Source organism: Cavia porcellus, unplaced genomic scaffold (assembly GCF_034190915.1).
Source record: "Cavia porcellus strain 051 isolate PalLab524CR breed Dunkin Hartley unplaced genomic scaffold, mCavPor4.1 scaffold_9, whole genome shotgun sequence".
Classification (NCBI taxonomy): domain Eukaryota; kingdom Metazoa; phylum Chordata; class Mammalia; order Rodentia; family Caviidae; genus Cavia; species Cavia porcellus.
The window spans coordinates 20,607,937-20,623,219 of NW_026947492.1; the positions used below are offsets into that span (position 1 = coordinate 20,607,937).

The 15,283-nt window shown below is 52.1% G+C and overlaps 1 protein-coding gene and 1 long non-coding RNA gene across 7 annotated transcripts in view; one reads left to right on the forward strand and one right to left on the reverse strand.

The window, feature by feature from the left end:
• Window positions 1–15,283, reverse strand: part of Kirrel3 (kirre like nephrin family adhesion molecule 3) — a 547,843-nt gene that overhangs the window by 147,259 nt on the left and 385,301 nt on the right. The window lies entirely within an intron of this gene.
• Window positions 5,039–14,284, forward strand: LOC134477638 (uncharacterized). The gene is made up of 2 exons (XR_010049720.1): window positions 5,039–7,131; window positions 10,706–14,284. It is a non-coding gene; the product is annotated as an uncharacterized LOC134477638 (long non-coding RNA).

The following is a 15,283-nucleotide window of genomic DNA, read 5'->3' on the forward strand; positions in this document are numbered from 1 at the left end:
AGCTCACTGTGGCCAATTGCAGCAAGCAGATTTGTCACAGGGCTGCAGCCCTGAGCGGTGGCCCTCCCCCTGGGGGCAGGGGCAGTGTGCTAGTGGGTGTGGTGGGTGGGCCCTTGGGACAGAAGACAGGCCGTACACACCCAGCCCCTGCTGTGCCTCCAGTGAGACCTGCTGGCCTGCTGGCCACCTCCCTGTGACTGCGCTGTGCTGTCTGCAGGAGATAAGCTGGAGTGGGGTCCTCCACGTGCCTGTGTGGTTGTGGCTTTGCAGGGGTGCACATTCACTCCAGGGAGAGAGACCATCTTGCTTCCCATAACTTGCAGCAGACCTTCAAGAGGGTTTGCATCCTTCAGAAAGCGTTGGGCCCACCTCTGAGTCTTGGCTATCCTGTTACATCTCCAGTGGCTGCTGTGGCCTTCCCTGAGGTGATCTTCAGGGTGTCAGGGATGCAATGGGACTGCTGTCCTCCTCTTGGAGGGCAGGACTGGTTCATGTTTGCTGACTGACACACAGCAAGAGACAAAGAAAAGACAGTATTTGCACCTGCCTCTCATTTTCTCCTTACTGGGCAAAAAGGACCCTGTGTTCGGCTTCCTTCTCTCTGAGTTCAGCTCAGTGCGTCTTCTCCAGTATCCTACCCATCAGCCAGAGCTCTGTGTCCTGCAAGGTCCACAGCTGGAACAGGCGGGAGGCAAGCCAGGCGAGGGACAGGGCGTGGCTTGCCAGAGGATGCAGCCTTCCACAGCTGGTCATTCCAGGGTCCAGTGAGGCCGAGCAGAAATCATCTCCAAGGCCACAAGTCTCTAATATGCACCCTTGGCCACTTTCCTATCCAACCTGAGGGCCTCCCAGAGAGCTTAGCCCCTGAACCGAAGGTAGAGGGTACCCAAAGACCTTTCTGTTTCTCCAGCCTCAGAGAACTTCATCAGGAGTTGCTGGCTGTTTCTGCCAGCCTTCCACCTGGCATTTTCCAGCCCTCCGTGTCAGCAGGCCCAGGTCCCTGGGAGGGAGAGCAGGTCTTCCTGGGGGAGACCCCCTCCCAGCTTTCCCGGTCCGGGAGCTTGGAGCCTTCCTGATTGTTAGGCACTCAGGCCCCTCCTAAGCACACACTGAGTAGGAAACTGGTTCCCTCCGCTGCCTGTGGCAGTGTTTCCATGCAGCTGTGGGGACAGTGACAAGGTCTGTGAGCTGTCAGCCTGCCTCAAGAGCACTCGAGAGCCACTTCATCGAACTCCTCTTCTCTTTCCAAGGCTCTTAACCCACTCGAGTGGTGGGGAGGGGCCTGAAGGGGGTGGATGGCCACTTGGGCAGACAAGGGAGCCCCAGCTGGCCTCCTCCTCAGCCTCTCGGCCTGGCTCTCCTATTGGATTGGAGGTGAGGGTAGGGTGGGAGGGACCTTCCTGAGGCTGATCTAGCAGGAACCCCAACCCCCACGGCCCTCTCAACAGAAGGGTTGAGAATGAGCAGGAGCCCGCTCCCAAGAGGGGAGCTATCTCTGCTGATGACTTGGTCTTGGGCTCTTTCTCCTGAACCTTAACTCTGGGCTTTGATTTGAACCTCTTTACTTTACAAAGCATTTACACAACTTGTCTCATTTAATTTTCACGACAACCTGGAAGCTCTGCATGGTAAGGGCCATCGTGCAGAAGAAGCTGCTGCGACTTGGAAAGACGAGCGCTTTGTCCAAGACCAGACAGTGGGTCACAAGTAGACGGGGCTAGAATGAGGTCTTCTTTCTATACCACACTCAGTTGGCTACCAACGGCTCGGGGCCTTCAGCCAGGTCACACTGTTTCCTTTGGCGAATGGGGGATAGAAGCAGCAGACATAAATCCTCCAGGGGCCTGGCAGTGACAGAAGTCAGCTGGGACATCCTTCTTCCCCGTTCCTCGGCCTGCTCTGGGGCCAGGGCGTCATCTATGGGCTGCTCAAAGGCTTCTCTTGAGGTCTGTGTGGTCAGAAAGAGCTGTAATAAACTAAGATCTAAGGGCCAGAATGATAGTAGCCGGCACTGAGCCTCTTCCTGCAGGCAGAGGTGGCCCAGGTCCCCTGGAAGGGGCCGTTCCTGGCCCTTGGGAAGCTCAGGAGGACACCTGGAATGAGTCTCTGTTCAGTTCTGCTGAGCCCCAGGGAAAGCCATAGAACAGAGGCTGAGGATCCAGGGTCACGACTGAGCTGCTGTCTCCTGAGTCAGTCACCTATCACAGGGCCCAGTGGTCCTCACCCCCAGTGTTCATGCTCAGAAGCAGACTAGCAAGAATGCTTTGGTCAGCGCCTCACACTGGGACCTAATGCAGCCCCCGGCACATGGCAGGTGCTTAGTAAATTGTCACCTGGTGCAACACGATGGCACCAAGGATTCTTTCTGTGCTGCGATGGCCCTGGTGTCAATACACTTTGCTGAAATATCAGTATGGACCCAGAGCTATGCTTTCGATTTTAAGTATGGACAGCACAAAATATTCCACAATGGTAGGAAATGACCATGCCACTGGTTTGTATAGTTACTATACCTTTTTTTGGTTGTTTTAGAATTACTTACAGAAATAAGAGTTTAGTATAAGGCAGCATGCCTAGTTAGGTCAGCGGTAGAACTGAATGATAACCAAAGCGCTAGAGCACATCATTTTTTTGGTGCATGCTTGGTTTAATCTCCTATTGTTTTGCCCCTCATGGACCTAAGAACAGCAAGCTACTGTGTGTGTGTGTGTGTGTGTGTGTGTGTGTGTGTGTGTATTTCACACAGTGTAGGTGTGCAGTACGCCACACCATCTAGTTTTAATCACACTCTTATTGTGCACGGTGATGAAATTGCCTAGGAATACAGGTCTCTTACCATATACCTGTCATTAAGTGGCACCTGACTAGACTAATAAAGTGAAATGACAGAAACACCTGTCTGCCTTGTCTTGCCATGGGTTTGGTGGCCTCTGGTGTAGAGTCTGGGTGAGACGGTGGGACTGGGCTGTGGCCCACGTCCACGGCATGAGCAGACGTAACCATCTGCCAGTTCTAGAACCTGGAAAGCAGGAGGGAGCAGGTGGGAGTGTTTGCGGGTCCTGGTCCCTCCAATCTGTCACTCAGATGTGGGAGAATGTCGAGGTGTGGCGGGAAGTTCCTGTTATAGAGCAGTCATCCTTGGAAACCCATGTGGCCCTGCTGTCTTCTGGGTGGCCCTTCCCAGCACACATGGCCCTGAGCTACCCTCTGTGGAAGCTCTGTGGCTCTCAGCAGCCGGGGTCCCCTCTTGCCAAGAGCAGCATCACAGGTCCTGGAGCCTGGGCCAGAGCCTGCCTGTCACTCAGAGGCTCTGCGTTGTGGGGACACTAAAGGGCAGTGCCAGCAGCCTGCTGCAAGCTGACAAGGCTGAGCGCACATCAGGGCCGGGGAGCCGACAGGACCATCTGAATTAAGTGGCCAAGTTTAGTTTTTAATTAAGCCCCCGTGGTCCTTTAAAAAGGTCACTGATGACACTATGTTCTTTAAGGCCAATGTGAAAAGACATTCAAAGTCAAAGTTCTGAGATGGGAGCCTTGTAACTGGAAATGTCACAGGAAGAAATTTGGAGTGGGGGAAGGGGGAGCTGGTGGGAGAGACAGCCCTGTCACACTGTCCTGCCATCGGCCTTGAGGTTCCCACCTGCAGCTTCAGACTATTTTGGTCTCAAAGTGCAAGGGGTCCACAGCTCCCTGGTGCCCCCTCCATGCCTTAGGAGGTCTTGCAGAGTCCTGTGTTCCCAATGTTCGATGCCAGCTGGGATCAATGGGCAGGAGGCGGGAGCCTGCCCTGCTGCCATCCTGGGGAATTAATACAGACGTATGCAGCTGGCTGTCAGGTTTCTGCCTGGGTTCCCTCTCCACTTTTCTACTGCTCACCCAGCACTGGGTGGCATGGAGATAGTTCTACAGCAGCACGGCAGCCACAGGATCTGCAGCAGGGTCTCAGCAGGACCCCACTACAAGAGGAAAGGCCAGGGCAGGCCCACGCACACCTACCTGAAGGCAATCTGGAGAGAAGAGGGCAGAGAAGACAGCGCCTCCTAGGGGAGACCCTGGACCAGCTGGAAGCCCGTGGAGCTCAGGATTCAGCCGGCCCAGGCAGCAGGGCTTTGCTCCTGGGGCCCTGGGCTGGCACCAGCGCTGGGGCAGCAGGGCAGTCAGGTGAATAGGTCAGCACCTCTGGGGATGTGGGCTGGATCAGGGTCCTGGAAGGTGTGTGGTCTGTGCCATCTGATGCCCTGCTGCCAGAGGCAGAGCAGAAATGGAAAGGTCATTGGCTTTAGATTCAGGAAATGAGGCTCCACCATGAGAATATTTATATTTCAGGGTGGCAACATAGCTTCCCTTGAAAAGCCTTTTTTTGAGGGTCTCTATGCAGTTCAGGCTCACCTTGCGCTCACTTTGTATCCCAGGCAGCTCTTGAACTTGCAAGGATCCTCCTGCCTCAGCCACCCAAGGGCTGGGATTACTGGAGTGTGCCACCATGGTCCCTCTCTTGAAAAGTTAGGGGGAGCTAATAGATACATAGTTTTAAAAATCACTGGGTGGGCTTCCTTAGAGAAAGCTGATCCACTTGGGAGCTACACTTATTTTGTGCCTTCCTGTTTTTTTTTTTTTCTGCCTGAAAGCTGTAGCTGATGGCTAGAGCTTCCGCAGCTCTTTTATGACCATGGGGCAGGAACAGCAGCCAGTGCTTAGGATGAGCTTTCTTTCTCCTCCTAGACCTCATGTGGCTTGAATGAATGCCAAGCTAATACAGATCGATTGCCCTCTGTGGTCTCCTTGGAAGGGACTCTGGGTGAGTCCCTAGTGGCTCCGAGCCTCAGTTCCCTCGCCTCCGAGGGCAGTGTTATTCTTGTGTTGCGCCACGGTTACTTTGGACTTCCCGGAGTGTTCAGAGGATTGCATGGTCGCGCGCGAGCAGAGGCTGCCCCTCATTGTTCAGTTCAGCTGGATAATTGTCCCGGAAGCAGGGCTGTGCCTGCCTTTCCACTTCAATGGCTGGCTGGGGGCTGTGACAAAGTCCCCTCGTGGGCTCCCATTTTCTGGAGACACAATAGCTTTCCTTGGCTCCCGAGGCCTCACCCTCCTCCTCTCCGGGTGCGGAGGCGTCTGCTGTTTCCAGCTGCCGAAAGGAGGCTTCAAACAGCCCGCAACGACGCTTGTTAAGACTCTGACTCACAGAAGCGGTTCTGGAAACCCTCAGAAGCTTATTAATCTGTGGAGCCGGCCCGGGAGCCGCGTCTGCGCACCCCGCTTGCAGGGCTGTGCAGCGGCCCCATTGTCTCGGCCGCTTTGTCCCCGCGCTGTCTTGGCCCCTCATGGACTCTGAGGCAGGCGGCCTTTCAGCTGTGCCTGTTCCATTCCCTGGCTCTTTTCTTCTTCTTCTCCTCCTCGGCACCTTGAACTCTTGAAATGAAAAGGTGACCCACTCTTCTGGCTGTTTATTCCTGTCATCCCCAGCACGGCTCTCTGCCCCACCTCGGTCCTCGTCTGACATTTGGTGAGTCCCTGTTGGGCACCTGAGGCCTGAGTAGAAAATTGGTGTCCACCTGCCTTTTCTCCCAGGGAAACTCTAGACCCCATCAAGCTGATGGGAATATGAGCTGGCTCCTCGGGGAGGCCACCCCTCACCCCAGGGCGACACCCCATCTCTCCTGTGGGACTGTGCTATGGTGAACTGGGCCTTGGTGACAGCTCAGGAAGCCCAGGGCTCTGCTCCTGACTTTCAGGGGACAGGCTCTGTGGTAATGGGTTTCCCGGCATGCCCTGTCCCCTGGTTCTCAGCCCTAGGTACTCCTGCATCATCGGCTTCCTGTGGCTGCAACAGAAACCTGAGAGAAGCACTCTGCAGAAAGAGACGGCTTATTTTAGTTTAGCATCCTAGGCTGGTGGACCCACTGCCTTGGGCTGTGGCACGATATGAGGGCACAGCAAAGCCATTCACCTCACGGCTGGAAGGTGACAGATGGAGAAAGACAAAGAGACAGCATCTCATGACCTCCATCCAGGTCACATGCTTAGTGACCTGCGCTCTCCCTCCAGGCCACACCTCTTTTAAAAATGTTTTTATTAGCACACATTTACAGTACACACTGTTTCTATTCATCTTAGGGAGTAAGTACCTGAACTTTGTACTCCCCTTTCCTTTCCTCCCTGCTCTTGCTCCCTGATTCTAAAGCCCTTTTCCTCATTGTCTTTTTCCATTTTCGCTCATCCTTATGACACATACTGCTTACATCACTGTGGTAGTCGGTACCTGTGTGTGACACGTCTTAGTTCCTTTTACACCCCCATCCCTACCTCCCCCACTCTCCATCTCTTGGCCTCCTCCCCATTTGCATAGGATTTATCTCCCTGTTTTCTTTTATTTGTCTTTTCTTTTGCCCTTTATTTACACTTTGTACCTGTTTTTCTGTGGATGGACCTATAAACTGCTTTCAAGGTATTTTGAATTGCACAGCTATGAACAATGGTATCCACATACCACGAAAAACAGACAGTGGATCAGTGGAACAGAACAGAGGATGCAGAAACAATCTCGGCCACATCAGGCCATCTGATCTTTGACAGAGGAACCAAATACGCTGGAGGAAAGACAGTGTCTTTAGCAAAGAGTGCTGGGAAAACTGGCTCTCCTTATGCAGAAGATTGAATCTAGACCCAAGCATCTCACCAACTACTAAACTAAAATCAAAATGAACCAGAGATCCGAATATTAAAACAGAAACACTTAACTTGTTGAAAGATAAAATTGGTAAAATTCTTGAAATCATCAGTGTATACAAGCATTTTCTGAATAGAACTCCAATTATACAAGAGATAACAGCAAGAATCAACAAATGGGATTATATTAGATTAAAAATCTTCTGCATGGCAAAAACCAAAACAAAACAAACAACAAAAAATACCAAGAATAACCAACAAAGTGAAAAGATAACCTACAAAATGGGAATAAAGAAAAAAAAAAGAGCAACTGACATGAATAGATACTTCTCAGAAGAAGTACAAATGACCAATACCTACTGACAGATCTGCTTAAACTTGCTGCTGAAGACTACGGGGCTCAGGCCAACAACAGCCCACTTTAAGGTGTCCGTCTCAGGGTCCCAAGTCCCACTAAAAGTCTCAGGTAAGACATTCTGTATACTTGTGGACATAGAGGCCATATGTACAGAGTTCTTCCTGAGTTTTCAGGCTGCTTTATTAAGTCCTCAATCTCTGTGAAGGGATATTGAGGGTCAATCTATGTCATTTACCAACAGGCCCTATTTCATGCAGGTTCCAGACTGCTGCTCCCCAATCCACCCAGTGGTGCCAAATCTTCCCTCCACCACTCACTCTACAGTCCTAAATCTTAAAAATGCTTTTTATTCCCTTGTGTTTATACATGCTGACCCAGCCACTGAGGCCTCCCCAGCCTTAGGCAACAGCTTACACCTGTTATCGCTAGTAAACCTCTCCTCAATGATATAAACCACCCCCTTCCTTTCTTATTCACCAATTTCTCAGACAACCCTGGTCAAGACTGACAGGTAAATTTTGCCTTCTCACCTTTGTTTATACTTTTTCGGGATACATAAAAGCTTTTCCCACAACTAGGAAAACTGCTGATATACTTACTAAAGTCCTGTTACAGCAAATCATTCCAAGGACTACAACCAGGTTACAGCAACCCATACCTGATATTCTTGGCAACCTCAACAGTGATGGAAGTTGCTAGACTGCCATCCTGGTTTCACATCACTCAGGCTAAGTGGTGCCCTCCCAGCCCTAAATCTGATCATTCTGAGTGGTCATCTCATCTTCTGTCGCCCACCTGTCTCCGTTTCACAAAGGCCTCACAGCCACAGTTCACAGGCTAAGTCATGTTTTGTTAACTAATTTGCTTTCTAATTTCTTATCCTTTTTCACAGCAGGACTCTCAACAGTATTTCCTAAAGACTCCCACATCATGCATACCAGAGACAAGCCTTACCCTCTTAACCTTTACCCTTTCAGATGGGGGAGTAATCACTTATAACTTCACTCCTCCTAACCCCACGTTTATTTTTCAGAATTCTGCCTTACTGTGGAAATGTTTCTACCTCAACAAGGTCCTGATATAATGACATATCAAAATCAAAAGCACCTTTCCTTCTACCTCACCTGGGTCCTTAAATATGACAGTGCCATGCCTCCTCATAACATCTTGTCTCTTTGTTTCTCCAGTCTAACATACGTGCATTCACCAATGATAAAGTTGTCCTGGCTGAAACATCTGGTACCAACTTCTACATGGGCATCAACTGTCATCCTGTCAACTCCCCTAGACCCCAATACAGCGTCCCCTTCCAGCAGGAAACAGTAAAGAAAGAAATCTCCACCCCTTTTCCTAATAATAATAATCGTAAGATGGGATATGAAAGAGTTTTGGCCCCGACAGGACACTGTAGCCAGTAAAGCCTCAAGGAAGTTACCTATGGCTCTATCTTCTCCACCCCTAGGAACTTACCTCTGGCACCAAAATAATACCAATTGGCTACCTGTGCAGCCCTAATGCCCCTCAGGCTCCACCCCAAACCTAAGCTACATGTAAGCCTCCACTCCATGTGTCCCACAGAGAGATCGCTGACCCCAGGGGAAGATACCACACCCCAGGAGATTGGGGGTCTTTCCCCACATTCTTAAAATAAAGGTCATTTATATTTCATACTTCTTTTCAGCCACCACCCCACAATTCTATCACCTACATGACAAAAAATATTCAGTGTCATTGGCCATTGGAAAAATGCAACACAGAGATCCCATCTCTGACAAGAATGACAATTATCGAGAAATCAAATAATAAATGCTGGAGAGGCTGTGGGTCCTGGGGGAAGGAACCCTCTTACACTGTTGGTGGGAATGTAAACCAGTATAACCCCTATGGAAATCAGTATGGAGATTCCTCCAAACACTAAAACCAGAAATTCCACTGCACCAAGCTATTCTCCTCAGCCCTACTTCTCAGATATTCTGTTACCTCCCAGTGGTGCTCCGCTGGGGAAGATCCTGGAGCACTGAGACCTTTGGGAAACACTCCAGATCCTAACTATGGCAACTCCTCTTTCTGAGTATGGACTGGGATAAGTGACAGGTTGCCATTCCTCAAAGAGACTGACTCCCAGGCTTTGCCTGGTTGGCTCACTTCCTTTCTCTGTCACTCCTTGGCTGCTTGCTTGGGTTCAGAAAGCTGCTGGGTTGGAGAACCCACGTGGCAAGGACTGAGAGTGGCCCTGGGCCACTCTAGCCCAAGCCACCTGAGTGGCATGGAGTCACATCTTACCCACTGTGAGCCCCAGCCTTAGACAACATCTTCCGCAGTCTGGGAAGAGGCCCCAAAGCAGAAAGTCCCCTGAAGCCATGTCTAGATAGTTGATCCACGTAAATTGGAGATAATAAACATGGATTATTTTATGTTGCTTATTGATTGACTGCCATATTGGGGTTGACCCTGCAGGTGCTTTACCACTGAGTTATATCCCCACCTGTTTTTATACTTTCTTGATTTCAATGTAAGATCTTCTTCAGTTGCCTAGGCTGGCTGGGCTCTAACTTGCAATCCTTCTGCCTCAGTCTCCCTAAGTACTTGAATGACAAGTGTCCCCAGGATATAGCAATAAATAACAAATAAAAGTCCTTATTAGCACAAGAGAAATCTGTTTCTTTGTTCCCAGATCTGTAGACCTCTCGTGTCCACTAGCCAGCCACTTGGCAGGTACAGGTGCCTATGCTACACACCTACCCTGAGATTTATGGGTGCCTGCAGCCCTTCACCCCTACTCTGGAAATACATGATCAGAAAAAAAGTGGAAGGGACACAAAGTTGAAATAAAGCCCTGCTGAAGCTTCTGTTAGCACTGTAAAGTACAATTTGAATTTTTGTCTGAACTCGAGTCCCAGAATGCTCTTAAGGGATATAGCCATGGGGCTCTTGTGTACCTCTGGTAATTTGCTCTGGCTTCTCAGGTGTTAGAGTCCAGCTCACGCAGCCTCTTTCCATTCTTTGCATTTTTCCTCCCCCATTTTTACCCCTCACTGATCCCCGCTTCAGGAAGCTCAGCAACTGGGGACCTCTATAGGAAATCACCCAGGACCTCTCCACCTTAATCAGAAGCAACATTTCAACCCTCAGTCTCTCCTCTCTCCCCAGACCCCCAGCATTCCAGGAAGCCAAAGTGTGACACTATCTCTCCAATCTAGAAAGCAATAAAGAAATGTATTTACCAAGCAGCCTCCATCTCAGGGAGGGAATTTATGTCTCTTCATGCTCTTGTTGACAATAATAACTGATTGCTGCCTCAATGTGATGCAATATAATTTTAAAACCCTCCAGAACAAGGATCAGAATGCAACTGGCAGAGAGATGGTGCGGGCAGCACAAGCACCTTTGCTTGGGCAGCTGAGCCGGGCCCACTAATGCCCGGATGCGATGGGAACACAGCTCCGGGAGCACCTGCAATCTCATTTTGTTGCTTTCCAAGCACTGGGGAAGAAAAGCAATTTGTTTGCTCTCATACTCTAAAGATGAACTTCCCGTGCTCAATCAAACGTTATTATCCCAATGTAAGTCAATTTACCTTTGAATTTGAAGGCTATTTTCTTCCTAAATGGCTAATTATGGGAGATAGATGGCTGTAAACAGAAGCCTTCTCCGTGACTTCTCAGCCAGCCTTTCTCCCTAGGTACCTACCAGAGGAGAGACAGGAGGCCTGGCCTGGCTTTACCATGTCCCTCCCTGGGCCAGCCGGACTGAACTTGTGGTCATCCATCGCACCTGCTGTGTGACCCCCACCCGGCCTCCGTGTCCCCAGACACCTGTTTGGAGCCTCATCCTCCCCCACCTGGAATTCCGTCCACCCTCAAAGCTCAGCTTCCTGCTGCAGTCTTTCTTCTGTGTGTGTCTCTGGCCCCATCCTCTGTTCTTAAGCATTCTGCACTAAATGTGGCCATCTCAGTTGAGACCTGCCTTGTAGGACCTGGTCAGCATGTTTTAGGAGACAGGGGATCCTGTGAGCACCCGGGCTTGAAACAATGTCACCTGAAGTGGGCTCTTTGATTCTTCAGCACAGCCTGGAAAAGCAAAGCAACCCCAGGCACACTGGGCCACGGCCTTTCTCCGTGCATGATCAACACCCACTAACTGAATGGCTGAGTTTGTTTACCAAGAGGAGAGATGGCACCCTCCTTCCTCGCAAAACAAAGACTTTCCCCAGGAGTGATGGCAGAGAGGTCAGCCCACAGCGTTTCTGTTTGCCTTTTATGAATGCTAGGCCCAGATGCTCTGCAGACAGAAGCTCATTGTGTGCGCACTGTGGGAGGTGGCTCTGGCGGGGAGGCAGTGGCCCTCCGAGCTCTTCAGGTCTGGAGGTGACAGAGCCTGCGGTGTGCAGGGTTATCAGCCAGAATCCAGCTTTCCCAGAGGCCTGGCCTCCGGTCCTATGACTTCTGGCCTGGGCCAGGGAAGCCCTAATAATAGCATCTAACGAGTCTGCATGTGATGCTTCATTTGACCCTCCCAGCTGTCCTGCAGCTTCCCCTCACTTGACAGATGAGGGAGGAGCCCAGAGAGGTCAAGCGCTTTGTCTGAGTTCACACAGCTGGTGTAAGACAGAAAGAGGATTTGTGTCTGAGCCCTTGGGCTTCAAAGCCTCCTCATTCTACCACATTCTACCACAGCTGAATCACAGGGAGGAGGATGCGTGGCTCTGTGGTCAGTGCAGAAGCCCACCGCACTTTGGACCCGCGTCACTTCCAACTTGTAATCCTTACTTGTAATCCCTTTGCCCTGAGCTTGCTCTTCTGTGTGAAGCAGTTTGCAGGCTGGAGGGTAAGAAGGGGAGAGTGTTTTTAAGAACTAGTCTGATTGATTAGCAGGGCAGGAGGATTGCAAGTTTGAGTCTGGGTAACTTAGCGGGACCCTGCCTAAAAAAAAAAAAGAAAAAGAAAGCATAGAAGAGGAAAAAGGGGAAAGAACCACTTTGGTAAAGTTTAAGGCCGTGGTTAAAGTGGTTTGAGGAATCTGAAGAACACTGGAGGTCTGACGGGTGAGGGCCAGAGCACAGTGAGCTGCTATCTCAGACTCTGAAGGGCCCTGGAACCTGCTTCCGGGTGCCCGCCCTGGCCCACCCTCAGGGGAAGTCTTCGTGCTGCGGAAGGGACTTCACACTGGATGGACTGTGACTCTGAGAGTCCCCTTCAGATATCTGCGCTGCTGCACCCTGCATCACGGGAGGGACACTGGGCCCCTGATTGGCTTAGCGCTTTGATTAGATCCATAAATCCCTACCAAGCACTGATGGGCAGGCAATCCTCTGGTGCCATCTCTCAGCATCTCTGTTCTGGAGAGAAGCGTCTCCCTCCCCCTGTGTGCAGCCCCAGATCCTGATGGAGGAGGGGGCAACAGCTGCCCTGAGCCTGGGGAACCCAGACAGTGCTGGCTAAATGCAAATGGGCACTGAAGATGTGGGTTTCGAGCAAGGGACATGGCAGGAGAGAGGAGGAGCATGGGAATCTCCCACTCTGGCCACTGGACCAGAAGGAACATGTGTGCGCTGTGGTCCCCCGAGCAGCTGTGACGGCCACACAGCAGAGTCTGCTCATGGTGGCATCTTCTGTCTGACAGAAGCAGCCACATGGTGGGCAGTTTGCTGGGGCTGTCACCTTCCCTGGCCTTGGGGACAGGCAGCTCTGGATGGCCAGACTACCCTTCAGTCTCACCTTTCAGAGGAACCTGAGTGCATTTTGATCAGCCAGAGTGATGCAGATCATCCGACTCCTTGAAATCTTCTCTTTCTGGCTTATCTCTCTCTCCCCTCTCTCCATCCTTTACTACTTCCGGACACTCGGTAAGATAAGGCAAGGTCCTAGGCGGTGGCAATAAACTGACCAAGCCCCAGCCCCTGCCCTGGTGCCACCTCCTTCGTGTTACAACCACAGTGAGGACCCCGCACTGACCAGGGTGGCGCCTACACGGCGACCACTGTCTTGGTTACTTTCTTCATTGCTGAAACACAACACTTGACACCCGCACTTTAAAGGACAGAAGGTTTATTGCGGCTCATGAGTTAGTTCACAGTCAGGGGGCTCCAAAGCAGGGTGGAGGGGCAGCGGCTCCGGCTCGGGGCATGGCAGCCAAGAGGCAGGGAGAGAAGGGAGGAGCCAGGAGAGAGATCAACCCCCCAGGTCACGCCCTACAGTGACCTCTTCTCACAGCAAACCAGCTCTGCTGCCCTTATAATCCAATCACCTCCCCAAAGTCCTGCCTGTGAATGCAAGAGGCTCTGGTGGATGGGCCGGGAGATGGGCCTTGAAGGTCTGAGACACTGCCCCAGGGTAAAACCAGAGCACTGAAAAGACACCAGCTGCCCTGTGCTCCTGGCCGGAACCACCACTTGCCCTTCAGTGGCACAGGAAGAGCCACTGTTGGTGAACACAGCTTATGTGCCAATGGAGCCCACGTGTGCACGGTGTCCTGTGTGACCCTCACAACGCCTATCATATGGATGAGGGCAGAACTAGCCAGTGCATAGTCGATGGCAGTGAAGGCCTTGGTGGCCTGCTCTAATACCTGTGCTATCTTGGTGGCTGAGGGCTTCTGGTCTGCCTTACAGGTGCATCCTGCAGCTGCAGGGGTGTGTAGAGCATATGGTGCAGAGCCCGGAGCCAGGCTTGGACGGTGCTGTCTCTGAGCTGGGCGACTCGGGTCCTCCTGCACCAGGCACCCGCACTTCACCAGCCTCCCGCATTTGGAGCAGAGCAAGAGACCTCACAGACGAGGCCAAGCAGGGCAGCAAGGCTGGGCTCATCTGGAACTGCAGCGTAAGGACTTGGGGGGCCTCACCTGTGCTCCTCACCTTCCCTGAGCCTTCTCTTGTGTTGGGAGCCGCGGCCGACACCGGTCGCCTTACTTGGCGGACGTAGGGCCTGTGGGTGGGAGCGGAGCCTGAGCTAGATTGCCCCTCCCATCGAGTGAGCCAAGTTGGCGCCTGCTTCCTGCCCCCTGATTGCCCTGGCGACTTAAACAACCCGCTCTGTAAGATAGTCTGCCTAGCAACAACTGATGTTAGCCAGTCAGCCCGCATCGCGCGCTTTGAACTGATTGGCTACTGTTGCCCTATAAAAGTGAATGCCTCTCCCGCCACGAGGAGGAAGCACAGAGAGAGATAGAGAAAGTCCACCGGCGAGAAAGGGCTGGTGACAGAGCGGAGGCCTCGCGGGGCCCACGCGGAGACAAATAAAGGCAAGATTGCACACCGTCAGAATCTGTCGCGTGTTCTTCCTGCAGGCCGGGAGCGACACCGACACTCTTGCCATCAGGGGTAGGAAAGAGAAATCAGGTGGAGGCCATCTCCCTCACAGCGGGACTTGGAGGAGCAGATGAAACGGCACATGGAAAAGCGGCTTGTAACTCTCTCAGGGGCAGATGCACTTATGACCACGTCCTGAACCTTCCCACAATCACAGGCAGTGTGTGACGGAGGGGTGGCCTCAGCCCCTCAGCCCTCTTCGGTCTTGCTTCTTCGGGCTCCTCCTACCCTCTTGCCATTTCTCCTGGTTTCCTTGCTGTCGCCCCTGCCCTGACGTGGGCGACTCGTACTCCTGAGAGTCCCAGTGGGTGAAGGGATGTGATGCAGCGATGGTTTGTGCCTCCTCAGGCCCTGCCGGGATCACGGCCAGGTTTAACTATCTGTGTTTAATGCAGGCAATCAGGGGCTCGCGGTCTTTAGGTGCAGAGGGTGGGAGTCAGGGGACCCCCATGGTCCTCTGGGCTTCATAGCATCCAGGACTGGATTCATGGCACAGAAGGGCACCAGAGAGAAGTGCCTAGGACACCGCTATAAGCAAAGTGGTGCACGGAAAGGGACGGAAGGCTGGATGGAGGGAGGGATGGATGGATGGAGGATGCCAGGAGCGAGGCCCACTCCGAATTTCAGAACCTGTGCTGAGAGCCCTGCTCACTGCCAGCGCTCGGCTCTTCATTTCCCAGAGACAAGCAGCGTGTTTTCATGTCTTCTTGGGTTAATGAAAGTTGTCGGTTTCACTTAATAAGTACACCGCCATTCTTGACCGTATGTATCCGTCATGCTTGGGCCTGGAGCTGCACGTCCTGCCTGCCATGGGAACTGGGGAGGAGGAGGACAGGGAATGTGGTCCCTGGGGCATGCGGTGCCTTCTCTCCAGGGTCAGATCAGAGGTACACAGGCAGAGGGGAGCATCAGTACTCCTCCCGTGCGTCCTTTGGCTCGGGGAAGGGAGGCACT